Below are 27,576 nucleotides of genomic sequence, written 5' to 3' on the forward strand. Positions count from 1 at the left end.
TATGGTGGAGAAAACTGACAGACACTGCCTCATCCAGGTGACCAAAGTGAAGATCAATAATGATAAATCATGTTGATAGAATCTACCCTTGATATGATGTGATCAAAAATAGCACTTTACCTCTGTGGTCTTCATCCTAACAACCTATAAACCCATGAGAATAACATCAGACACATCCTGATGAAGGAATGGGTATTTGTATTCCACAAATTTTGTATTTGTATTCCACAAAATTTGTATTCCACAGGTATTGTATTCCGCAAATACCTGCCCAGGATGGATCAAAACTTTCAAGGTCATTACAAACAAGGAAAGCCTGGAAAACTGTCCCAACCAAGAGGGAGCTAAGAAGGCATGATGAATAAATGTAATATGATATCTTGATGAGATCTTGAAACCAAAAAAGGACACTAAGTAAAATCTAAGGAAAATTTAATAAATTTTGGTGATTAGTTAGTAAAACTTTATCAATACGAATTCATTAATTTTAACAAATGTACCATACTAATATAAGATGTTACTAATAGGAGAAGATAGGTATAGGCTATATAGGAACTCAGTATTACTTTTGCAATATTCTTTAAAACTATACCAAAATGAGATGTTTTTGTTTAAAAATAATGTGGAAGTCAATAAAAATATATCAATGAACTAGAGTAGATTCAAGTATAATAGAAATCTGTGCATTATCAAGGATATATTAAAAATTAGTAAAGAAAAATTATATCTTACAATAACTGCTGTTTGAAAAACTAAACTCTTACACCATCCTATTAGAGAATGCTTTCAGAATGATGAAGTGATATTCATTATTTCTTAACAACGGAAATGACAATACTAAAATCATTGCCACTGTTCAGTGGCTTGAGAGGAAATGTTAGATGTTTACCTAGTGTCATGAACAATAATGAAGAACCAGACTTAAAGTTGTATTGTGAGGGTCCCATCTTTCAATATAGGTGATTCAGCAGAAGGCTGAGCCTACCATATGTTCTTTTAGTGAACTGAGCACTCCCTTCAGGGTCATTTTAGAATACTGTTTTATTACTAACTTTGAAATAATTATCGAGGCCCTACTTGGTTTTCTCTGAAATGCTACTGTGTGAGCTTACCACACATCTGTAGGACAAATGGAAAGGTTACAAGATGGCTTACCTTTGATACTGATTTCATAGTGCAAAAACCTACCCCTGAGGCCCTAACCCTACAATTCTGCCATCCTGCCTTACAGAGTGCCCTGTGGACATTTGGTACCAGTCTATACATCATGTAAAACCTATACCAGAATCTGCTCATCACAGCTATTGCTACCATGTTAGTCTCTTCCATAGATTTCTAGATACCCTGAAATATAGACATCTGTAGAAAGCTTTACTCGGTTCCTGTTGAGTCAAAACGTTGAAATTAAAATGCATGTATTTGTGAAGCCTAACTTTAGGGGAACTATTTTGAATATTTAGTTATTATACAATTTATTCTCAGTGAAAAACATTTACAAAGAAATAGGATCATAATTTTATTTTAACTAGGATAATCTCAAAATACAAGCATCAAATTAGGGTCATTAATAGCATTCTTAATTGAAAATGACAAGTAGTGGTCTCAATAAATCACACTGAGAATTCGAATCCATAATTTAAACTGAACACTGCAATTATTTTTAATATAAACAGATACTTTCTGTATTTCTAACTTTGAACTTTCCCATTATCAATTACCAGTGGGGAAAAATGGCTTATTTGGCATACTAATTAAGGAACTAGGATTAGTATAACCACAAAAGACAAGGTTCTATTCTGTTTTATAAAAATTTTTGAACACACAGAATCCTCTTGCTAACAAAGACTTTCTTCTCATGTCTGAATTTCACACGCAAAAGTCTGAAATGTGAAGGTTTCTTAATGTTGGTTTTATGGTTCGTATAAGATTTTTGGGAAATGTAGGGCTCTTCATTAGGATAAAATGTTTTTAACTTCCCAGAGAAGAATTTCCTGACAACGTGGCTGAAGTTAGACACAAATGTTAATATAGAAGAATGCTTTTATTTGAATTTCTAACAAATGGTTTTCAACTACTTTAAATATGACCAACTTGAAAGTATTATTTTTTTAAAACTACTTTTTATGTATAGATCTAAGTCTGCTTGAAACTAGTAGTTGAAGTGTTTGAGAAATAATGGCAAGTTTTTTAAATTGTCTCAACTTCATGACACATGCTGAACGGGATAAAAAAGAACGTGAAAATCATAAACAAGAAAGTTTATTACTTTGTAATGAAAATTATTTTTAGGTAAATGTTAAGCTACAGTAGTTTATATCTGTTAATAAAATTTTATTCTCCAAGAAAATGCTGTGTCAAATAGATATTGTGTACATTATTAAATATTCAAAGGAATTGCCAAGTGATAACAAGAAATCCACTTTCATTTTATTTGTATAAACTTGAGGCTACAAGTGCAGTTTTGTTATGTGGTTACATTATGCAGTGGTGAAGTCTGAAGAAACCCACTTTCTAGTTTAATAAGAGTGTCACTTCTCCTTGTCGGAGAGAGTGTCTGAACCATGGCCTCAGGATAGAAAATTTCAAAAACTCCTTGTAGTTTTATGAGACCCCCTGTTGGGAGAGATCTCTTTGTGTGTGTGTGTGTGTGTGTGTGTGTGTGTGTTTCAGAATCAGCTGAGATCAAATCATTTTGCAGCATTAAGTATTTGTCATTTTTAAAAGCTTAAACATACAAAATGATAAAAAGTAACAGTAGTTTTACTGAAACCTTTCTATAGTTCTGCAATAAGAGTGGGAAATGTATTAATGCAAAAAGTCCTCCCTGCAGCCTCATGCAAACTGTCCTGTCCCTTTAACCAAAGAAGAAACAGAGGTACTCTGAACCTCAGCACATGCTCTTAACAACTAGGTCACCTGCACAAGTTTTCACCTGAGTCCTGATGTTAATTACCAAACATATATTCACTTAACATAGATGACAGTCATATGCTGTCTTTTCCTTGAGGTCTCTCCTTAAGCACAAATTATTACTAAGTCCAGGATAAAAGTTAAAACATCACTTTTTTTTCTGGTGGATGACTTTAAAAACGAAATGTAACAACAATAAAAGGTAGTATGATTTTCAATATTCTGAAAATAATCCCACTAATAATCTAAAGAATAAAAAGTATATTATTATATTATTTGTCACAGAAAGTATTTGACAATATTCAAAGATATGCATGATAAAAACTATGAGAAGATAAAGAATAGATGGGAACTTCCTCAACTTGATAAAGAATATCTGCAGAAACCTATGGCTACATCACACTTAAGATAAAAACCAATGCTTTTTCCATAGACTGGGAAGACAGAAAGCTTTCCTGCTGTCCTCCATGCTGTGCAAGACAGTTCTGGAAGCTCTGCTATCACAGTAAGGCAAGAAAGAGAAATAAAAGACATACAGATTGCAAAGCAATGAATATAACTGCCCATTTTTTGAAGGCGACATAATTGTCTATATTTAAAAAATCCCTACCGGGTACGGTGGCTCACCACCTGTAATCCCAGCATTTTGGGAGGCCGAGGCAGGCACATTACCTGAGGTCAGGAGTTCAAGACCATCCCGGGCAACACAGTGAAACCCGTCTCTACTAAAATACAAAAAATTAGCCGGGCATGGTGGCACACACCTGTAGTCCCAGCTACTTGGGAGGCTGAGGCAGGATAATGCTGGAACCCAGGAGGTAGAGGTTACAGTGAGCTGATCACGCCACTGCACTGCAGCCTGGGCAAGAAGAACAAAACTCCATCTCAATCAATCAATCAATCAATCAATCAATAAAATGCCCGAGGAGTTCTAAAATTATATGGAAAGAAAGACAACTCTCAATAAAATACATATAAAAGGAACAAACTTCAACAGAGTAATGGCCACTTGTGAAAAGCCCACAACTAACATCATAATCCATGAAGAAAAACTGAAAGCTTTTTCTCAAAGATCTGGTACAAGGCAAGGATACTCACCCTTGCCACTTCTATTGAACATAGCACTGGAAGTCCTGCGCAGAGAAATTAGACAGGAAAAAGAAACAGAAGATGTCCAAATTGGAATTACCCCTGTTTGCAGATGACACAATCCTATGTGTAGAAACCCGAAGGGCTCCATTTAAAAACTGTTAGGGCAAATAAACGAATTCAGTGAAGATGCAGGATACAAGATCAACGTACAAAAATCAGTGGCACTTATGTACACTGACAACAAATGACTCAAAAAGGAATTTTTTTTTCCTTTTTGCTTTTTTCTTTCTTTTTTGAAACGGAGTCTCTCTCTGTTGCCCAGGCTGCTGGAGTGCAGTCGCACAATCTTGGCCCACTGCAACCTCCGCCTCCCAGGTTCAAGCAATTCTCTGCCTCAGCCTCCTTCAAAAAGGAAATTTTTAAAAATAAGTCTATCTATCTAAATTGTGTTTACAAAATAAAATACTTAGGAGTAAATTTAACCACGGATGGTTTTGTGTGTTACTCTTTTCATGAATCCCAGCACATAACAAAAGATTCCTGGGTCAGCGAAAAGAATTTTTTTTCCCCAAGTCCCAAAGAGGCAATGTGATTAGCCCAGATGGATGCCTGCACATGCAGTGGGGGTCACAGTTGCAGAACCTAGAACCAGAAACTAGGCACTTTTTAAACAACCAGCAGGTATTGCAACAAGCAGCAAACAAGCCAACCCCCTTACCTCCAGGGGCAGTGGGCAGTTACCTGGTAGCCACACTTGATCTACTTTGTTGCCTTTGAAACGTTAAAACTCATAAAAAAGGAAGATGATCTACTTTATTTTATGAGGCCAGCATAGTAACATCTGATATTATTCTGTTTTAATATATTTTTAACTTTAAATTTAAAAATTAACAAAAAGCTACAGTAATATACAATAGCAGGAAAAAGGTAAATATTCAGGAGGGATTTAATTGCTATATAAAGGAAAATAACAAGCCTTATTTATAAACATAAAACAGATCGTTTCCTTGGATATAAAAACACAATATTAAAATATAAACTTCTCCCAAAACACAATATTAAAATATAAACTTCTCCCATGTTAATAGTGCATTTTAATATAGTTCCTACTTGGATGTCAACAAAATTTTACTTTTAGATTAGGGAAAATTATTTAAAATTTATATGGAATAATATCTATAAATAACCAAAAGACAATATGTTAGAGTCTAAAAACATTTCAAAGAAATTTGGAAAACTGTATGCTTAATCTAGGGATGGTAGAGACCTTCTTTATAAAGACAGAAGCTCCAAAACTATAAAACACAACTGATGTATCTGAGCCTAAAAAATCAAACAGCTCTCCTACAGCAAAGGATTCACAAGCAGAGTCACCACACAAATTAGAGTTTTAGGATAATTTTGGAAATGCAGGTAACAGATAAAATGTCAAAAACTACAATGTGAAAAAAACTCTTATAAAGTGGCAAGGAGGAAATGTTAACAATTACAGTTATGCAAAGATTATGACTAGGCAATTCACATTTTTATAAACACAGATGGCAAAATTGTTTTTAAGAAGACTTAAATTGTAAAATAGTTAGAGATATAAAAAATCAAAATAATAATGAGAATAAACCCAAGATTAAAAGGAACCCTCAGTTCAAGTTATAAATTTATTTAAAATCTTATAACTAAGCCTTTAATCTATTTTGATTTGATGTTTGGATATAGTGTAAGATAAGGGTCCAATTTCATTTTTTCTACATGGATTTCCAGTTTTCCAACACTATTTGTTGAATAGCTTATCCTTTGCCCACTATATGTTCTTGGCACCCCTGTTGACTGTATATGTGTGGATTCATTTCTGGGCCATCGGTCTGTATGTCTGCCTTCATACCAGTATTACACTGTTTTGATTATGGTAACCTTATAATATATTTGAAATCAGGAAATGTGATACCTCCAGCTTTATTCCTGTTTCTCGAGATTGATTTGGATATTCACAGTCTTTTGTGGTTCCATATGAATTATAGAATGTTTTCTTTATTTTTGTAAAAGAAGAAAAAAAAAGTCATTGAAATTTTGATACAGTTTGCATTGAATCTGTGGATTGTTTTGGGTAGGATGACATTTTACCGGTATTAATTCTTCAAATCCATGAGCAATAGATGTTTTTCCATTTGTTTGTATCTTTTTGAATTTCTTTCATAAATGTTTGTATTTTAAAGCATACAAATTTGGGAGGCTGAGGCGGGTGGATCCCGAGGTCAGGAATTCGAGACCAGTCTGGCCAACATGGTGAAACCCCGTCTCTACTAAAAATACAAAAATTAGCTGGGCACAGTGGCAGGCGCCTATAATTCTAGCTACTCAGGAGGCTGAGGCAGGTGAATCGCTTGAACCTGGGAGGTGGAGATTGCGGTGAGCTGAGATGGCACCACTGCACTCCAGCCTGGGCAACAGAGCAAGACTCTATCTCAAAAAAAAAAAAAGAAAAAGAAAAAGAGAAAAAAAAAAACTTAACTTTTAGTTAAGTTTATTTCTTAAGTATTTTATTTTTTATGGTGCTATTGTAAAACTCTTAGAAGAAAACAAAGGGGACATTTTTATCTCCTTGGTCTGGAAAAATGATTTCATGGCTATAACACAAAAAGCTCAGATAACAAAAGAAATAGGTGACTGGAAATTGTGTCAAACTAAAAAGCTTCTAAACAGTGAAGAAAGATATCAACAGAATGAAAAGGCAATCTACAGTTGGGAAAAATACTTGCAAACTACCTTATTAGCAGTTAGTTTCCAGAATATATTAGGCATGTGTACATCTCAATAGCAAATAACTAAATTATCCAATTCAAAAACAGAATAAACATCTTTCCAAAGAAGACATACAGATGGTCAACAGGTGTATGAAAGGTGCTCTGAACATAACAAATCATTATAAAAATGTAGAGCAAAATCATAATGAGTATTATGAAAATGTAAATCAAACCTGCCAGGATGGCTATTACAAAAAATAAATAAAAGATAAAAAGACAACAAGTGTCGGCAAAAATGTGGAGAAATTGGAATCCTAGTGTATTAGCAATGGAAATGCAAATTGATGCAGCTCTTATAGAAAACAGTATGGAAGTTCCTGAAAACATTAAAAAGGAGAATTACCATATGATCTGGCAATCCCATTTGTGAGTATTTATCAAAAGAATTAAAACCTGGATCTTGAAGAGATGTTAACACTCCTATGTTTATTGCAGCACTTTCACAATAGCCAACATATGGAAACAATCTGAATGTTGATCAGTTGATGAGTGGATTAAGAAAATGTGGACTAGACATACAATAGAGTGGTATTCAATCTTTAAAAAGGAAATTCTGCAATATGCAACAACATGGATGAATCTTGAGAGCATTACGCTAAGTGAAATAAGCCAGTCACAAAAAAAAACAAATACTGCCTGATTTCACTTATGTCAAGTATCTAAAATAGTCAAATTTGTAAACCCGAAGAATGAAATAGTAGTTACCAGAAAGTAGGGGCTAACCAATGGGCATAAAGTTTCAGTTAAGCGAGGTAAATAAGCTCTAGAGATCTGCTCTACAACATTGCACCTCTACTCATTAATAATGTATTGTCTTTTAAAAAATTTGTTAAGAGGATAGAGCTCATGTTAAGTGTTCTTATCACAATAAAATAAAATTTTAAGAAAAGGGAAAAATGAATTCTCACATTTATTTCCCATGAAAATGTAGGTAAAAGTATATTCTCATAATGGCTGATAGGTATATGAATTGTTGTCCCTAGGTTTTCAAGAAAATTGGCAATTGCTATTAAATAAACATGCATACCCTTGATTCTATGAACCTCTTTGGGAATATATCTCATATAAGCATATACACTAATACATGAGGATATAGGTTCAAGAACATTAAATACATTATGTATATGGCAAAAAAATTGGAAATGTATGCCTATCAATAAAACAGTTGAGCATTTATGGTGTGTCCTTATTCCATGAAATATTTTGCAATCACTAGAAAGAATTCTAATTAAATCCTTTGAAAAGATTTCAGTCAAACTTAGTTCTTCATGCCAAGCAACCAACCAAGAAGTACACAATGAACACAGTCCCCCCGCCCCCATCTGTGGATACTGCATTTGTGGAGTCAGCCAACGGTGAATTGAAAATATTTCGAAAGAAAAATAACAATACATCAACAAAAAACAATACAAATTAGGAAATACAGTATAACAATGATTAACACAGCATTTAAATTGTATTACATATTATAAGTAATCAGGATATACTTTAAAGTATTGGGGAGGTTATATGCAAACACTGCAGCGTTTTATGTGAGAGATTTGAGCATTCATTGATTTCGGTATTTGAGGGTTAGGGAAGAGGGTCCTTAAACCAATCCCCTATGAATATTTAGGAGCAACTGTAATCACATATTTAAGGGAAACAAAGAGAAAAAGACAGTTTTAACAACTGCTGCCTTAGGTAAGGGAGGATGATAGTGAAGTGAACGGAAAAGGAAGAGGGACAAAAAAGGCAACCAAAAAAGAAAAGGTAGTACAACTATTATGTACCCATAAAAATGAAAAATACAAAAAGGAAAGAAGATAAAATGAACAAAACATCAAGTATACTATTTATTGCATTCACATGAAATTACGCATATGTGAATTTGTGCATGAATGTGTTCAGTATTTTTAAGTAAGTTAATCATCAGGAAATGCAAATTAAAACTGCAATGAGCGCATAGTGATGTACCTATCAGCATGACTAACATTTTTAAAAAATTAGCGACGCCACCAAGTGCTTGTGAGGATGCAGAAAAACTAGATCTCTCATATGTTGCTGTTGGGAAATGTAAAACGGTACCGTCAGTTTGGAAAATTGTTCGGCAGCTTCTCATAAAATTAAACATGAAATTAACGTACATCCTAGAAATTACACTCTTGGGCATTTATCCCAGGAAAAAGAAACAAGTACACACACACACACACACACACACACACACACCCCTGTACCTGAATGTTTATACTAGCTTTATTTGTAAGAGCCCCAAACTGGAAAGAACTCAGATGTCCCTCAACAAACTGGTATCTTCACACCATGACATAAACACTCTTCGCCAGTACAAAAAAGAACTCTTAATATATGCAGCAACCTGGGTGAATCTGGAGGGGATTTCACTAAGTGACAAAAAGCACATCCCAAAATGTTTTAGATACCATGTGATTCTGTTTACATATCTTTTCAATGACAAATTTTAGAAATGGAAGACAGATTAGTAGTTGCCAAAAGTTAGCAATGGGGCTGGAAGTGTGGGGACAGGAGGGCTGTATGGTCACTAAAAAGTAACAGAGCTTGTATTGGAACTGTGCAACATTGATTGTGGTGATGCGTACACAAGCCTCCACAAGTGATAAATTATATAAAACTTACACACACACACACACAGGAGTAAAACTGGGAAACCAGAAGTAAGATCAGTGGACGATCAATGTCAACACCCTGGTTGTCATATTATACTGCTCTTTTGCAAAATGTTACCACTGGGGGAAACTGGACAAAACGTGCACAGGATGTCTCTATCATTTCTCATAAATACCTGTGAGTCTATAATCATCTCAGTAAAATTATCAACGAAAAGTAAATTAGGTATATGTCTATGATCTTAAGGTTGTCTATAGTGTATATTTAAGTTAAAAAAAAAAAAAAAAAAAAAAAAAACCCAGGATGGGAAGACAATTGCAGAAAAATTTGTTTTCCTTAGGTTTTCAAGAAAACTGGCTATTGCTATTTCCTATAATATGGTAAAAAGAAACTAACTACAAAACCAAAAATAATCCTCAACCTGTGCCTGTGTGGCTTGTGCATGTTTATGAGCACGAAGAGATTTGTATGCGAGGGTGCATGTATGCGAGGGTGCATGTGTGCGAGGGTGCAGATGTATGTCTTGCTCTTTTCTAACATAGAGACCTTGCATGAGCTGCTTCCCTGCCTACCCCCGCCCGGCACCAGCACCTCACCCAACCGACTCCTACATCTCCTTCCATTTTCAGCGTAAGGGTCTCCTGCTCTGTGCCCCCTCACGCTGCTTAGTGCCTTTGCTCCCCACTCCCATAGCACCCTAAAGCTGGGCTTGACACTCTCTGTTCAAGGTGTCTCTACTCTGCCAGATTTTAATTCAGTGAGGATATGTGCATATTGGCTTACTTACACCCCTATATTCCTAACACCACATGCTAATAAAAGTGTGTTGAATTATTAATTAATACCTGAATTAGTAAAATGTATACTTGTTTTATCTTAATGTATATTTCTTGGATAATTCTTTCTTTTTTGCTTTTCTTTCTCTTTTGAGACAGGGTCTTGCTCTGTTGCCCAGGCTGAAGTGTAGTGGCATGATCATGGCTCACTGCAGCCTCTAACTCCCTGGCTCAGTAAATCCTCCCACCTGTAGCTGGGACTCCAGCTGTGTACCACCATGCCTGGCTAATTTTTGTATTTTTTGTAGAGATGGGGTTTCGTTATGTCGCACAGGCTGGTCTCGAGCTCCTCAGCTCAAGCCATCCACCCGTCTTGGCCTCTCTAAGTGCTGGGATTATAGGCAGGAGCCATGGTGCCTTGCCTATTGCTTTTTTCAAAACAAATTTTAAAGACTATATGCTTTGTGCTTGTGATGTGAGAGTGAACGACCAGCGTGCTGCATGTGTGTGTGTGTGTGTGTGTGCATGTGTGTGTAAAATTGGTTATGGCACACCAGGCCTGCAGCAGTAACTCTGCAAGTAAAGCATTTCTGTATACAATGAGAAATTCAACGTTTTGCCTATTCATTAAAAAGAGAGCCCTTCTTTCTTTTATTGTGTATGTCCCAGTCTCAAGGCAATGGCTAGTAAATGAAAAAGGAGATGACGTAGAGAAACCCAAAGTTTGGTTAATCGATTCTGCTTACCTTCATTAAGAAAAACAAAAGAGGAAAAAAAGAGTATAACTGTGTCAGCATATGAAACCTAAAATCTTACTTTCAAATAATTTAGGACAAGTAAATTTTTAAGTCTGAATTACCTGTTTAATTTCCTAAATAGTTATATGAAGCATTGAATGTATTCCATAATATAATGAGGATATTTTTATAGGCTCTTCCATCCAAAATATGTCATGGAATATGTATCAATTGAATAAATTCTTCCACATGAAAAATTGTAAAAATGAATTTGTGTAAATCCCAAATCTCAATATAGTCATATATTTATAATTAATATTTTTAAGTTTTCTGAGTATTACCTCGTGCCTGAAATACCTGGTTATCAATTTATCACATTTCAGTTTATTCAAATTTCATTTCTCAAATTCTGTATCTTTATTTCAAAGACAACATTGTTTACTAAAGTAGCACCTTTTTCCGCATAGTGATTTGTGTTAGGCAATACATTTGTATCTTACAATATTATCACTAATTTTTCTAAAAATTTTTTTCCAGAGGAGTCTGTCGTTTTCTGCTTCTCAGACTTGGCATAATCTTTCCTACCACAAGTCATCTAGAAAAGATGCTGTTAAAAATCATCCTTGAATTCAAAAAAATCAACCTTGAATTCAAAATGACAGGGAGTAGGCATACAGTTAAACCTTTCTTTCCATTAGCATTTTCAGGTTTACTGTGGCATAATTAGCAAGTAAAAATTCTGTTTATTTAAGGTATACAACTTGATGTTTCAATATATATATGCTTCATAAATTGGTCACCACAATAAAGCTAATTAAAATATCTGTCACTTCATGTAATTACCACTTTTTTTCTTTGTGCCTGTGCATGTAAGAATACTTAAGATCTACCCTGTTAGCAAATAGATGCAATCACAAAACCTGTATTGGTTTCAATATGTGGCATAGAACCTGTAAATAGAAATTAATTTGTTTTGCATCTATGTTACAGCCATAGACACTAAACAAATAATCTGTACTTAGACATAGGTGAATGGAGCCTACCGTAAAGTCCAATTACTATTCATTAACATTATAAGAATATATATATATACACACACACACATACATATGTATATGTTATTTCACCAAAAATATTTTTACTTGATTTTTTTTTTTTAAAGCATTTCTATTTCCGTATTTGGAAATACTTTTGAAGCGTGTAGATTATTTAGGATTAGAAGGGCTCACTTTCTGCTTCAGAATAGAGGAAGTGTCCCTCATATAAAGGTTGTATAGAGTTCAGGTACTCATCCCAGATTATAGAACTTTTCATCTTTATGGCCACAAAGCTGATTTAATAAAAGTAAGATAGTAAAACAACTAATAGTTTTTATCGATGTTAGATCAGTGGTATAGACAAATATGACTAAGTTGTTGCAAATATAGTATATATAACCCCAAATAACAGCTGGTATGTATCCATGACAAAGGAGAAAATCAATTTTATTGCATTTAAGAAGCCAACTTAGGGTATGACATTAGAAAAATTATTCACTAGTGCTGCTTAGAGTTATATGGTCTGTGGGCAAACTATAATACTTCAGTTTCAAGTGATGTCAGTCCAGCACTTTTATGGACATTCCATTACTCTGGGGATAATGGGAAACATTTCTGTTTACTGATTGTTCAATACAAAAGACAACTTGAATAAAGCTGGAACAACTTATATTTCTAGCTGACTCAGTCACTGTGGAATAGAATTGCTGGTTTATAACCATCTGCTTCTCAGCCATCCTGCTAAGAGATGTGGAAGAAATCATTAAAAACAGAATATAGTGGCCTTATGTTATCTGAAATGTATTGAGATTTCGAAGTTAATTCTTTAGAGAAAGTGGAATGCTGTATAGCAATGTCAGTGGAATGAGACTTGAAATTTTTAATGCCCTTCACAATTTCACATTGAAGAAAAATACCAAACCTTAAGCTGCACATACCTCCACCAAAAGCTTACATTATTTTGGTGAAATTTGGGTATGGCATTGTCAGATTGGCATAACAAACCAGAGACAAAACTGATTTGAGCAAAGTTTGATGTGACTAAACTGCCCTGCCGTGTCCAGCCTCTACTGTGTATGGGATATCAGTGAAATGGGTGTGTTCAGTTGAAAGTAGTTTCTCTTTGACACCAAAATCATAACCAAGGTGAACCAGCTTTCATTTAGGATGAGTGTGGCTAATGCGTTTTTTCTAAAAGAGGTTCTTGGATTTGATACATTGGAAATAAGAAAGGAATGAGTTCCTAGTGGGATAAAGAAAAAATTGGCTGCTAAACACTAAGGATAAACAATACAGTTAAGTGTGATATACAGAATACTAATGTATCCCGGTATCATTGCTCACTAAACACTGATGAACTCTAGAAATTAATGGCAGAAGAATAAAATCCAGAAATCTAGTACATATCCTGAGAGGCTTCTCTTCCTGTTCCCAGCTTCAGTAGAGTGTTACTATCACACTGGTACTGCTTTGTTTCCCTGTCTTTGAACTTCATGAAGAGTAGGAAGAGCTACCACTCATGACTGTCTGCTCTGCATCGGTGTCTGTGTGGCATCCCAGCACCTCTCACCTCCACCAGGCCATGCTCATTGCTGGGCTGCCCAGGCCTGGCCTTCCCATCACCTTACACAACAAAGCCCTAGCTGGCCCTTTCTCTATGTCAACCAAGCTCCAGAAAGTAACTTTAGAACTACTAGATATGCAAGAATTTAGAAACTCCTTTTTTAAAAACATTTTATGAGCAATTAACATACAGTATCAGCTGGTAAATGGTTGTTGAGGAGTTGTCATTGTCATTCTTATTTTTGTTTTTTTATTTTTATTTTTATTTTTATTTTTTATTATACTTTAAGTTCTAGGGTACATGTGCATAACGTGCAGGTTTGTTACATATGTATACTTATGCCATGTTGGTGTGCTGTACCCATCAACTCGTCAGCACCCATCAATTCATCATTCATATCATGTATAACTCCCCAAGGCAATCCCTCCCTCCTCCCCCCTCCCCATGATAGGCCCCAGTGTGTGATGTTCCCCTTCCCGAGTCCAAGTGATCTCATTGTTCAGTTCCCACCTGTGAGTGAGAACATGCGGTGTTTGGTTTTCTCTTCTTGTGATAGTTTGCTAAGAATGATGGTTTCCAGCTGCATCCATGTCCCTACAAAGGACGCAAACTCATCCTTTTTAATGGCTGCATAGTATTCCATGGTGTATATGTGCCACATTTGCTTAATCATCATTAAGAAGTCAGGAAACAACAGTTGTTGGAGAGGATGTGGAGAAATAGGAACACTTTTACACTGTTGGTAGGATTGTAAACTAGTTCAACCATTATGGAAAACAGTATGGCAATTCCTCAAGGATCTAGAACTAGATGTACCATATGACCCAGCCATCCCACTACTGGGTATATACCCAAAGGATTATAAATTATTCTACTACAAAGACACATGCACACGTATGTTTATTGCAGCACTATTCATAATAGCAAAGACTTGGAATCAACCCAAATGTCCATCTGTGACATTCCTTATTTTTGTACATTAAGAAAATATACTTCTGCTTTATTTGCAGAATTTACATAAAGCATATTACCTTGCTTCTCACTTCAAAGTTTTACCATATGATACCCGGTTAAACAGAATTGTGCTTTTTTAAGAAATTAAGACCTCTATAATTGGGTGCCAGACATTTTGAAATCTTTGTAGCAAAAAAATGGTTTGAATATTTTTATGCATATACAAACAAAACCTTTCATTTGAAGTGTTGAATGAGGACTTAAAAATATTATATATATTTCTTACAGTAGCAATCTGTCTTAATAAGCTAACAAGAATATCCAAGACTTTTAAATTTAAACTTTCTAGAAAATGTTCTAAACAATTAATATCCAGTAGTACAATAGACCTCAGGACTGAGTTTACTTTTTGCCAACTTGTCTCTTGTGTATCATATGTTTGTAAAAAAAAAAAAAAAAAAAAAAAAAAAAAAAAAAAAAAAAATCACTACAAACAGATTAGGAAGAGGTTTTTAAAATACAATGTGCTCTGGTATCAGAAAACAGAGCCTTAGGCTGGGAGTGGTGGCTCATGCCTTTAATTTCAACACTTTAGGAGGCCAAGGTGGGAGGATAGAATGAGCCCAAGAGGTCGAGGCTGCTGTGAGCTGTGATTGTACACCTCACTCCAGCCTGACAGAGACAAAGAAAAGAAGGAAAAGGAAGGAAGAAAAGAAAGAAAAGGAAGGAAGAAAAGGAAGGAAGGAAGGAAGGAAGGAAGGAAGGAAGGAAGGAAGGAAGGAAGGAAGGAAGGAAGGAAGGAAGGAAGGAAGGACTGAGCGATAGAAAAAGAAGAAAAAGAGAAAAAAGACTGAGCGATAGGAAAACATAGAGAGCAAGAATAGAAAGAGAAAGAAAGAAATAAAAACAAGAAAGAAAGAAAGAAAGAAAGAAGAAAAGAAAGAAAGAAAAAAATCAACGAGCGAAGAAAGAAAGAGAAAGACTAGAAGAGCCATCCGATCAGATCTTAAATGAGGAAGGACGGAAACGAGGAGGGTGGGGAGTGTAATGCGGCGCATCTGTAGTTGTCTTGAGTGTATGACTTAAGGAAAAGGACAGAGCGATAGGATAAAAAGAATTTGTAGTGGGTTGATTTGTGTCCCCACAAAATACATGTTCAGGTCCTAACCTCCAGTACCTGTGAATGTGACCTTATGCAGAAGTAAGGTGTTTTAGATGTAATCAAGTCAAGATGAGTTCATATCAGTTTAGTGTCAGCCCTAAATACAAGGACTGATATCTTTGAGACAAAAGAGGGAAAGATTTGGATACAGAAACACATAGGAGACATGGAAAGAAAGCCACATGGAGATGCAAAGAGGCAGCTACAACCAAGGAATGTGAAGCCTTGCCAACAACCAGCATGAGCTAGGAGAGAGGCATGGGATTCTCCCTCAACCCTCCAGAAGAAGCCAACCCTGCTGACTCCTGCGCTTAGAAATTCCATCCTAGAGAACTGTGACAGAATACATTTCTGTTGCTCTAAACCACGCAGTTTGTGATCATTTTTACAGGCAGTGCTAGGAAACTAATGTAGAGCTCTTCCAAATCAAGTTTAAAAATTGTCACTTGTGGAGGACTAAATGGCTTCCAACAGGTAGGTGCATGGAAAAAAGGCAAGCTGTGTATAAAGGCAAACAAGAAATGATGAAATTCCTCTGTGTTTTATAAAGAAGCAGTTTCAGAGGCAGGGGCATAAGAGTGGAAACAGCTAAGAAGCGTTTAAGAATTTTGTATTAGTCTGTGTTCATGCTGCTGATAAAGACATACCTGAGACTGGGTAAATTATAAAGAAAAAGAGGTTTAATGAACTCATGGTTCCACGTGGCTGGGGAGGCCTCACAATCATGGCAGTGAAAGGCACATTTTACATGGCAGCAGACAAGAGAGAATGAGGGCCAAGCGAAAGGGGTTTCCCTTTATATAAACCATCAGGTCCCATGAGACTTAGTCACTACCATAAGAATAGTACAACAGTATGGGAGAACTGTCCTCGTGATTCAATTATCTCCCACCAGCTCCCTCCCACAACACATGGGAATTATGGGAGCTACAATTCAAGATGAGATGTGGGTGGGGACACAGCTAAACCGTATCAAGTTTGGCCTTTTTTTTTTTTTTTTTTTTGGACTTTGTTTTGAACACAGGTGGTCCAAATGAAAATTATTTCTTTTTAAATAAAAATAACGATTTTTTTTTCTGATTGTCAAAGTGATACAGAACTTCTTTCTCCAAAAATAAGGTCATTATGTACTAAAAGAAAAAAAAAATCACACAACACAAAATGCCTAAAAACAAGTCCTAAGTAAAATATAACAAACATTTAAATGCATAGTTCCATTTACAAGAAAGAAAAGAGATGCCACAAAAAACTAAATGGACAGAACATTTTCAAGAGGAGTAGACTGGAGAGAAAGCAAGTAAAGCCAAAGAGGACCTGGGAGCCTGGGCTCACTCCAGAAGAATATGGAACACAATATGCATGCATTTTTACGGCTGTGACTGTGGACCAGGAGAGAGTGCCTGGGGCTTCTATAGCTTGAGCAGACAGAATTGAAAGCTTTCAGTAAGAACTGATTGAAGAAAACAAATCAAAATGCCAGTAGCGCAAAATAACTAGACTGCCATTTCCAAGACAGGCTCTGTGACTAGGTCCATCCTACACCTGCCCCGGCTGACATTTTCGTGCCATCACACCACCTTCATGATCCTGGGTGTCCAGACCCATGCTAAGGAATTTCTCTAAAATGACCCAGGATTGTTAATTCACCTATCGGCACTACATGCCTCTCAGAATTCCCATGTGCAACTTCTAACGTGGATTTGCCAGAATGATGACCAAAATTGTGAGTAAACAAGCACCTTGGGTAAAAGTTAGAAAACAGACAAATTCGTTGCAGGGCTTTATATAAAATAGGAAAATGAATGGACTAATTGTCCACCAGTTTGTTATTGGTGTAAAATACAAAATAATTTGCATCAATTAAAACTGATATAAATTGTATTTCTTGGCTTGAAAAGATGTGCATTGTAAATTAAGTGAAAAATGCAATTGGTAGTGTGCATCATAAAATTATCCTGGAGTTGTGAACATGTGTGTAAACATACACATGCACACATATGTACACAAATACACACAAGTATATAGCTTGTCATAAAACATGAGGTACTGAAAATTTATATCAATGATTGTGTCTCGGTAAGAAAATATCAAGTAATAGTAAGTGATGTTTCCTTTATATTTTATATTCTAAAAGTTGTTTAATTAGTATGTGTTGATTTATGTATTATTAAAACATATGTAAATAATATTACGAACACCTGTGAACCTACCAACCACCTTAATATATAATACAATATAAATATGTGATGTATGCTTTTAATACAATGATATCAATCCCTAAAATTATATTATAATGCTTTGCATGGTTTCTTTAGTAGACACTTGTGATTATACTTGCATAGTAATATGTATTTTGAAATTGCTTTGCATTTTTGGAAATTTATATAAATGAGTATTAGACTCCATTCTTTGGCAAGTTGCCATTTTTTTCCTCCAGATTGTATTTGTGAACATCTTCCACTTTGATAAATATCACCTACTTCATTTATTTTATATCATTTCACAGTTATACCAGGCCATCTTTTTGATAGCTAAAATATGTCACTTCACTCAAAGCTTGTGTCCATCAGTATAATGACATGGTTCTTTTCCTTTAAGCATTTAATAGAATGAAGTATATTAATATGAACACATTTCCTGATATTGAACCATTTGAGAGGAAAAGTCATGGGTAAGAGCGTATCCTGCAGCCAGACTGAGTTCTAGTTACCCCTCTCTGCACCTCTGATTCCCCTTCTGTGAATGGGACCATGACGATCACACCTCATGCGTTTGAAATGAAGATTTAATATCAAAAGTACAGTGTCTGGCATTTGATAAACAATAGTTAACAATAAATATGATTCTTTGTCAATGGATAATCTTAAGCATTATTCTTAATGTACTTGTAAATTCAACTTTCTGAAACACGTAGGTTTTTCACAATCATATTCATAATTGAGGCATGCCTGTAAATGCTGTGTACTTTCCTAGTCAGGTTTCAGCATCAGGACGTTGTGTTTTATGTACAAGGAACTTCAAAAGTGTTTATTTTTAAGCACTACAGCAGTTCAAATAACAAAATATTATTTTGATGTTGCTTTGAAGCCATCTTAGCCTAGTGCATTTTTTAGGGGTGCTTTTTACAAAGTTCATGGTCACTCAGGCATTCTACATCTACTTGAATGCATTCTGGTTGAATGCATTATGATTTTTCTGGAACACTGTTTCATCCTGAATTTAGGGTTCCTTTGTATAGTGGACTGGACAAGATCATACACCTAGCACCAACTTTAGGTTTAAATCCTGGCCCCCCACGTCCTAGTGATACGGTTGGGAGAAAGTGACTTTATCTCCATAAGGCTTTGCCTTGACATTTTTTAAAGGGTAATTATAAAATGTACTAAAATTGTTACTGAGACTTAGTAAGTGCTCTGTCAGGTGTCAGCTATTATTACTATATACCTTATTATTTTAATTTCTTTTTATTCATATACCCTTTCTCTTCTCATTACTGATACCATGTTCTTATATTTCCTTCTCCTTCTCTTTTACAATTATACAGGATCTGTAGGAATGTATATATTTTGCTGTTTTGTTTTGCCAAATGTATATGAGGAAACAAGAGGGAGGACTGAGGAAATTGAAAGGAAGTGGTTCTAATGGCTGACCAAGGAGTTAAAGCTGGATAAGGAGGGGAGTGAGGCCATGGGGGTGACTGAACTGAAAAGATGATGGGATCCACAATGGTTGGTGATCTTGATGGAGTTAAAAGAGTGCTGAAATTGAGACACTCAGTGGAGTCCACTGCAATGACAAGGGGCATTTCAACAGGACTTTATGAAAACAGCTTTAACTGAGAGATGTGAACTTTGATTATTTGGATATCTTTCTTTTGGAACATAGTTAATTCCTTCATTATAAAAGATGGCGCCTTACAAATAAAAGACATACAAAAAACATTTATTGTTGCTGATCGCGGTGTTTTGAAAAAGAAAATGATCTTACAGTGTATTTAAAATAATGTAATTAAAAGTTAATTCTGATATATTTATTTGTGCTTGCTTCTTGGGAGAATTTAATTTTAAGAAATAATCTAATTTTGTTACTTACAAATATTGTACATATAGTAACAGATTTTGTGTTAATTTCCCTTTTGAATTTTCAGTTTCTACAGATTCAAATGCCAGAAATGTGTAATACCCCAAGTATCTGATGCTGTGCTAAGAAAGACCACATAGGAAATCCTGTTTAATTTTACAAAGAAATCCTTTCTGTTTATTGTGTTTTCCAGGCACACATCTTATTAGCTTATAAGCTCATTGCCTTATCTTTATTACTTTCTCCAGCCCCATAAAGAGAGAAAATAGAAACTAGGGAATTATATGTAAGTTCACAGTTTGATAACCTTTGTCTCCTGTGAATTCAAGCTTTGTATTGTGGAAGCACATCGCATTGACATCTGCAGTATTTATTGTTTTGATAACTATTATTTCTTAGGCAGAATATGTCACAAAGCTGCCTCTTAATGTCTGCAGCCAAAAGCATTTTTCTTTAGTGTGACACTGGAAATGCTGTGAGATAAGCAATGGGATTTTTTGTTTCAGTATATTGTTGCCATTTGCTTCAAGCTATGTTTTTCTGTCTTTAAATGTAGTACTTCTAAGAACATAGCTGTGGTTTGCTAAATTGTACTTACTTTGTTTATAAATAGTGAGGCAGATGTCAGCAGAAAATTAGATTTAATACAGGTCACCATGGCCTCCTTAGATGAAGAACTTGAAGGTGTTGAACGGAAATTGCAGAGTGACACCAAGAAAATTGAGATTCAGAGATCTGAACCACGGGCAGGTGCAATAATATTATTATTGTCTAAGGCATATGAATGTGAAACTTTAAAACAATTATTGATCATCTTGAAATTTTCAGAAAGATAAGGATTTATCTTTCTGTACTGTACTGACTGGGAAGAAAAAAAGTAAATTGCTTGTGTTTACCAATATCACTCCTGAATCATCTGGAAGGGAAATAAACCCATTAGAGTTGGAATTGCCATTTCACTGTTTCCACATGATATGGTTTAGCTCTGTGTCCCCACCCAAATCTCATGTTGACTTGTCATCCTCAGTGTTGGAGGAGGGGCCTAGTGGGACGTGATTGAATTATGGGGGTGGACTTCTCCCTTACTATTCTCATGGTAGAGTTCTCAGGAGATCTGGTTGTTCAAGTGTGTAGCCCTTACCCCCTTCACTCTCTCTCTCTCTCTCTTTCCTGCTGGCCATGTGACTATATGCCGGCTTCCCCTTCACCTTCTGTCATTATTGTAAGTTTCATGAGGCTTCCCCAGAAGCAGAAGCCTGTATAGTTCACAGAACCATGAGCTGATTAAAGCTCTTTTCTTTATAGATTACCCAGTCTCGGGTAGTTCTTTACAGCATTGCAAGAATAGACTAATACACCACACTTTGTTTTTAAACTATGTTAATCATTTTTGGACACTTCATCCATTACATTCAAGAGAATTTTCCAGTGTATGAAAAAAAGATGATAAAGTCTACCTAAAAATTCACAAAGAAGGTAAAATTCAACTTCAGTCTAAATAACTATTGAACATCTATATTGTCTGGATGAAACTGGCTCATAATGTTCATAATCACATTTTCAAGAAAAATTGTTTGTCTTCTAAGAAAGTAAAGCAGTGTAGGGCACTGGAAACAGAGGGATCTAACCAAGCCAACTGTTAGCTACATGATGCTGGGCAAACTTGTAAATTCTTCTAATGATTTTTACTAATATTTATTGAATGCTACTGTGTGTCTCTTACTGTGTCCTAAACTTTGAACTCATCTGAAACTCATAATCATTCTCACAACACTCTTATAATGCCATTATTTTCATTTTAGGGGAGATGAAACAAAGACACAGAAAGGTTATCATCACATTATTAGTAAGTGCTAGAGCCAGGATGTGAATTGAGGGAGTATTACCCAGAATCTCTCCTTCTAGCTGATATACTGCATACATTTCAGTTGTCATGTTTTCCTGTGCAGAAAGGAATAATTTATAGTGCTGGTAACAATTAGACATGATAGACAAAGCTTTTGGCACCGATTAAAACCATAGTGAATGGTAACTACCAGTATTATGGCTCCACACAACTTCCTCTTCTATTGATTTTTGACATAGAGTAAGGAACAATGAACAATATTTTCATTACTTGGGGGAGTTCTAGTGTTTAATAAATCTAAAAACAATTCAGAAATTATTTAATTTATTGGACCCTAAAATTTTCTTCTTTCCAAAACCCATCCATAAAAAGGTTAGTTTTAAAACATATCATCACCATCATCATCCTCATTATCAATCAACCTTATCATCTGATTGTGCCAAATAGACTTAGTAAATCATAATCATTTTTATCTTATCAGTTAAAAATGGCAAATATCTAAAGTATTTTTAAGATATAGCAAAATTTTGCAGCCACTTCTATAAAACCTGCTAGCAGGTTTACGTTTATGTTTCAAATTGTGTTCCTCTGTAAATTAAAACCAGCTAGTAATACATTGTATTTTTCTGTAATCAGGTAAAGGAAAAAGCAATTATAGTCTCGCTGCTAAAAATTGTCATTTTTCACAAATATAAAATCTGTCACTTTAATCATTTGACCATCCCATTTGATCTCTAAACAACATGCAATTAACTGAACAAAAGCTTAGCCAGAGATGTATTTCGTGAGAGTATTACTTCCTGGTTCTTTTTAGGAGCCAGGTTTTTGAATTAATTAATGAATTCTTACATGTGTGGGGTTATTTTCTAACTTAACAATACCATTTTTATTTACTATTCAATTTGTAATGAATCCTGGCTTTGGAATCATTTTATCACACATATTAGAAGCCAATTCCTTCATAATTTGTAAGTATAGGATCGTGTTTTGTATGTTCTTTTACTTTATGCTGCAGGAGTTACACCTAAACCTATTAAATATGGTCTTTTTTTCTTTACATGTTTTCCCAAACATTTTGAAGATTAACATTATTTTAAAGCTTCTGTACATCCCACTCTACTAAATATCACCTAAAATTTTTTATTTTTATTAATTATCACTATAAAAGTATTTATGAAAATATATTGAAAGTTGAAACACATTCTAGAACAACTTGACTTGGCAACTCTAGTGAAGATCTGAAAACTAGTTCTCTTAATTTTTTCTAGCATCTTCTATGTCCTTACTACATAGGTAAATGTTCAAAATGCCATTTAAAAGGCTATAAAGCAATGCAGTAGGTGACCTAAGAATGCTGTAAACTCTTTATTAGTGTCAAGACCAAATTAAAATGCATTTAAGGTGATAGGTTGGAGTTGTTTTATTGCATTTCCATGAGTTAACACCCTAAGAGGAGCATGTTTATGGCCAGAGAGTAAGTTTGTTACATAATTTGTCAGGGAAATAAATCTATGGTTTGCTTAGGTTCTCTGGTGGTGCACCTTGGGAGGGTAACTTCCCTGAAATTACCTTGGCTGAGACTTCTGCTTTTAAAGATGTATTTTACTGTAGCCTACACACATAATAAGGCACCACCTATACCTAACTAGCATTGCAGTCATATTCATCATGTCTATTATTGATAAATATTATCTTTTCTCTGAAGGTATATAAAGTCACATGCTCACATGGTAAGGTTCACATGTGTAAGTTCAAATCAAGAAGTGTTCAAGTCGTATGAAGTCTGTTTGTAAAAGCAGGTATCTTAATTGCTTCAGAAAATACACAAGTCAATTAAGTATTTCCCATGTCAGCAGTAGCAGCAGCAACGTTTTTACTATTTATTGTATGCACCACTCTTTTGGGCCAGGCCCAGGACTCAATATTCACATAAAATATTGGAAGACTATGAGAAGAGATGTTCATAAACTCAGGCTTGATCATTCTGAAACCTGTTTTTTTTTTGTTTCAGCGGTTTAATGCATAAATATTATCTCAGTGAAAATAAAGTTACTAAAAGGGCACTTGATAAAGTCTGTTTTCATGGGTAGAACCAGGGAATTCTGACATATGGAATAGATACAAAAATATGGCCCTATTCCTATACTCCTGGACAAAGTGAAGATGAACTCTGTATTAAAATTCATATCCAAGATGCCTCTGACACCCTGACTTTAGACAATGGCTGGTAGCACTGCCCATTCCCAAGCAGAGAAAGTTACCACTGCCTGTGTCCTTCCCACACTCCCCTGTCCACTTCAAACCCCCTCTCGGTCCATTCACATTTGCTTCTGTTGATGATGATTACCAGAGAAAAGAATATATTCACCTTTCTTCCTTTCTTTATTCATCAAGTGAAACAATACGTACTAAAAGTCAACCTTGTAAAGGTTTCATTCAAGACATTAGGAATACAGCTGCAAACAAGCAAAGAAAAATCCATGCTGGCAAAAAGCTATAAGCTAAATGCCTATAACCCAGTAGGAAGAAGCTAAAATATGCACAACAAATGAGCAAAATGTTTAATAACTTCCTGATAAATGCTGCCAAGAAAAATGAGGCAGGAAAAACTGGTCTTAACCAAAGGAAAAATAAATTTTCTCATATCTTCATGACAGGAGGTAGTTTTCCACTTTGGATCAAGATGTTCATCGAAGTTAGACCCTTACCCTCTCACAGAAACTGAGAAACAGTGGTACTGTCTTCTTGGATTACTGTATTTCAAAGGGATGGTTCCCATGTCCTTGAGAAAGACCTTCCTGGCATGCAAAAGGACAAGAGCTTTTAAAAAGATTTCTGTCTCAAAGAGGCAGTTATAGTTCCCAGTTTTCTAAAGTAAATGCTCCAAGGAAACGAAGGGATGGGGCCTCTGTAGTTAGACTGCCTGGATCTGCCAAGACTGGGGAGAGAGGTGTCAGGCACCCGGCTTCACCTTCCTAAACTTTTCTATGGTCTTCAAAGCCCTAATGTCCTGGATGTCAAATCAATCAAGTATGAAGATGAAGAGACTGAAAAAGTAGGAATCTTAATAACTTAATGAAATGACTCTTTTGGAATAGCACTCTTTTTTTCAATATCATTATCCACAACTTACCTTTGTATGTAAAATATAGAGATGTCACTTCATAAAACGCATAAAATAGAAAAAATAAAATCCTCATTTTATCCTTTAATTGAATTTTATATATGATGTACAAAAAAGGTTTCTTAAAATGATTCCTGTAGAGCCAATTTTTACCTTTTACTTCTTTATAAATAAAATTTGATTAAATTTGTTTTATCATACAGTGTTTCCCCCAAATTGTCTTCTGTAAACCATTCATTTTTTGCAAGGCAAATAGGTGGATTGAAGAAAGGGTTGCTGTGTCATCAAATGTTTGGGGAGGCTGGGTGTGGTGGCTCACACCTGTAATCTCAGCACTTTGGGAGGCCAAGGCAGGCAGATCACTTGGGGCCAGGAGTTTGAGACCAGCCTGGCAAACTTGGTGAAACCCCATATTTACTAAAATATAAAAGCCGGATTTGGTAGCCTATGCCTATAATCCCAGCTACTTGGGGGGCTAAAGCACAAGAATCTCTTGAAACTGGGAGGCAGAAGTTGCAGTGAGCCGAGATCACGCCACTACACTTCAGCCTGAGTGACAGAGTGAGACTCTGTCTCATATATATATGTGTCTCATATGTATATGTGTCTCATATGTATATGTGTCTCATATGTATATGTGTCTCATATATATATATATATATATAATAAAGGAAGGTGAATATATTCTTTTATATATCTATCTATATATATATCTGTCTCAGAGGCATATAGAAACTATTACATTTGTTAGCTTGGGAATGCCTTTAAAACTAGATCTAAGTAGGAGAGTAATTCACACCTTCTTGTAGGAAAGCCTTCTTGGATGGATTGGAGTAGGATGCATGTACATTTAAGAGTTAACTGAAGGCCGTGTAAGCTGGAGCTGGTGATGGAACAATATGCAAGCCACAAATATCAAAGGTTTAAGTGCTCATCAAAAGAGCCCAGCTCATCCAAGTTACAGAGAGCACCTAGCCCCTGGCTGAAGAGATGATCATATAGTAGCAAAAAGTGTTAATTTAGTCACAAAGGCTGAAATGTTCTAAGGTCTCCTAGCCCATCAGAGGGAATGTTGGGGGTCTGCCACTTTGAGGATCACGGTTGCTGCCAAATTCACCTGGCAGCTGTTCCGAGAGAGTTCAGGCAGCTTCACATCTATGCAGAGGTTCATTTGTTTGGGTGTTGATAGCCGGGCACCCCTGGAGCAATCCAGAAGACCTTTAGTGACACAGCAAGTTGCAATGTTTCGGGAATTTACTCAGTATATGAGAGTTCAGATGGAGGTTTGCCGAAGTTTCGAATAAGATATCAAATATTATAGTTGCTTATTTTTTTCTATCATACTAAATGGCCATGAATTATACTTATGACTGACATATTTCACATCCCACATATGGTGTCTAATTAAAAGAGCAGCATTCTGACAGGCTCTTTTTCCCCAACATCTTCCTCTCTTCCTGCATCTGGCACTTTTATTGAAAGAGAAATTTGCAATATAAATGTTTTCTAATGTTAATTTCTTTAGAAGTAGAATAATAACATTATTGAGACTTGACACTGAGGAACTAGTTAATAAAATGAAATTAATGTTATATCTCTAATCACAACTCAAAGGACTGTTTCCATCTTAACAGACTGATCATTTCCACCTTGAAGGACTGACTCCTCCCCCATTTCAAGAGTGATGGGCAAGTCATCAGGATTCTGCTTCCCAACACAAGCCCTCCTTCAGCCCCCCACCCCCCGCCTTTTTTTTTTTTTTTTGAGATGGAGTCTGTCCAGGCTGGAGTGCAGTGATGCGATTTCAGCTCACTGCAACTTCTGCCTCCCGGGTTCAGGCAATTCTCCTGCCTCAGCCTCTTATGTATCTGGGATTACAGGTGCCAATTTTTTGTATTTTTAGTAGAGACGGGGTTTCGCCATGTTGGCCAGGCTGGTGTCGAACTCCTGGCCTCAGGTGATCCACCTGCCTCAGCCTCCCAATGCGCCTATGGTCTTTAACATACCCTCAGCACATCAGCACACTTCCAGCAGAAACTGTAATGTACAGTTGACTCTGCATTTGATGGTAGTTTTCTTTTTTAACGATGTATTAATTCATAGTGAAAACCTATGAGGTTATATAAGCCTACCCTGTACACAGAGTCACCTGGCATATATCTCTACATGCCAATAACAAGTAACCAAGAAAGGCCAGAAAGACCTAACTTGACCATTTTACATGTGATGTTTCAAAAGCCAGCTGGAAAATTGGTTATGGGTTTTCTGATTCCATTGTTCCTTTTATTATACTATGCTTCCTTGGAATTGAAAAAAGGAATGTCCCACCCTTGTCACATTTCAATTCCCTTGGATTTTTTAACATTTAGTAGCATTTATGTTAAAATGTGTTTCACTTTAAAATTTTTTGCATGAGTGAGGAAAGCTATATATTTCTTCGCTTTCATTCATTCATTATTCATGAAATCAGAACACAAATAGACTGTCAGAATACAGCCAAGGGGCTGAGTGTAGAGTAAGAAGGTTGCTGTTACCATATAAAGTGCTATAAAAAGTCAAAACAATAATGGGGGTGTAGATACATAATTCTTCTTGAGAAATGTGCCCCAAGTTTCACAAAGCATTCGTCATTATATTCATTTCTATTTTCAAAGCCCCAGGCATTAGTTTGGATTTATTCGTTCTTTGTTGAATGGTCAAATTATACTGTGACTGCATATATTGCACTGTATAATACAAGTTGTTACTGAATTCCCATGAAATGCTTCTGTAAAATACTTTTGGTATTGCTGAACATTTTTCGTCTGACTCAGAAAAGTATAAATTTATAGGCATTTTCTTAAGATAGCTACTTCAGGCTATAAAAAGTAG

At 35.6% G+C, this 27,576-nt stretch overlaps 1 protein-coding gene across 1 annotated transcript in view; it reads left to right on the top strand.

Annotated features, from left to right (window-relative positions):
* The window catches only part of DOK6 (docking protein 6), a 435,938-nt gene that overhangs the window by 195,567 nt on the left and 212,795 nt on the right, over window positions 1-27,576 (top strand). The window lies entirely within an intron of this gene.

This window comes from Rhinopithecus roxellana, chromosome 21 (assembly GCF_007565055.1).
Source record: "Rhinopithecus roxellana isolate Shanxi Qingling chromosome 21, ASM756505v1, whole genome shotgun sequence".
NCBI lineage: Eukaryota > Metazoa > Chordata > Mammalia > Primates > Cercopithecidae > Rhinopithecus > Rhinopithecus roxellana.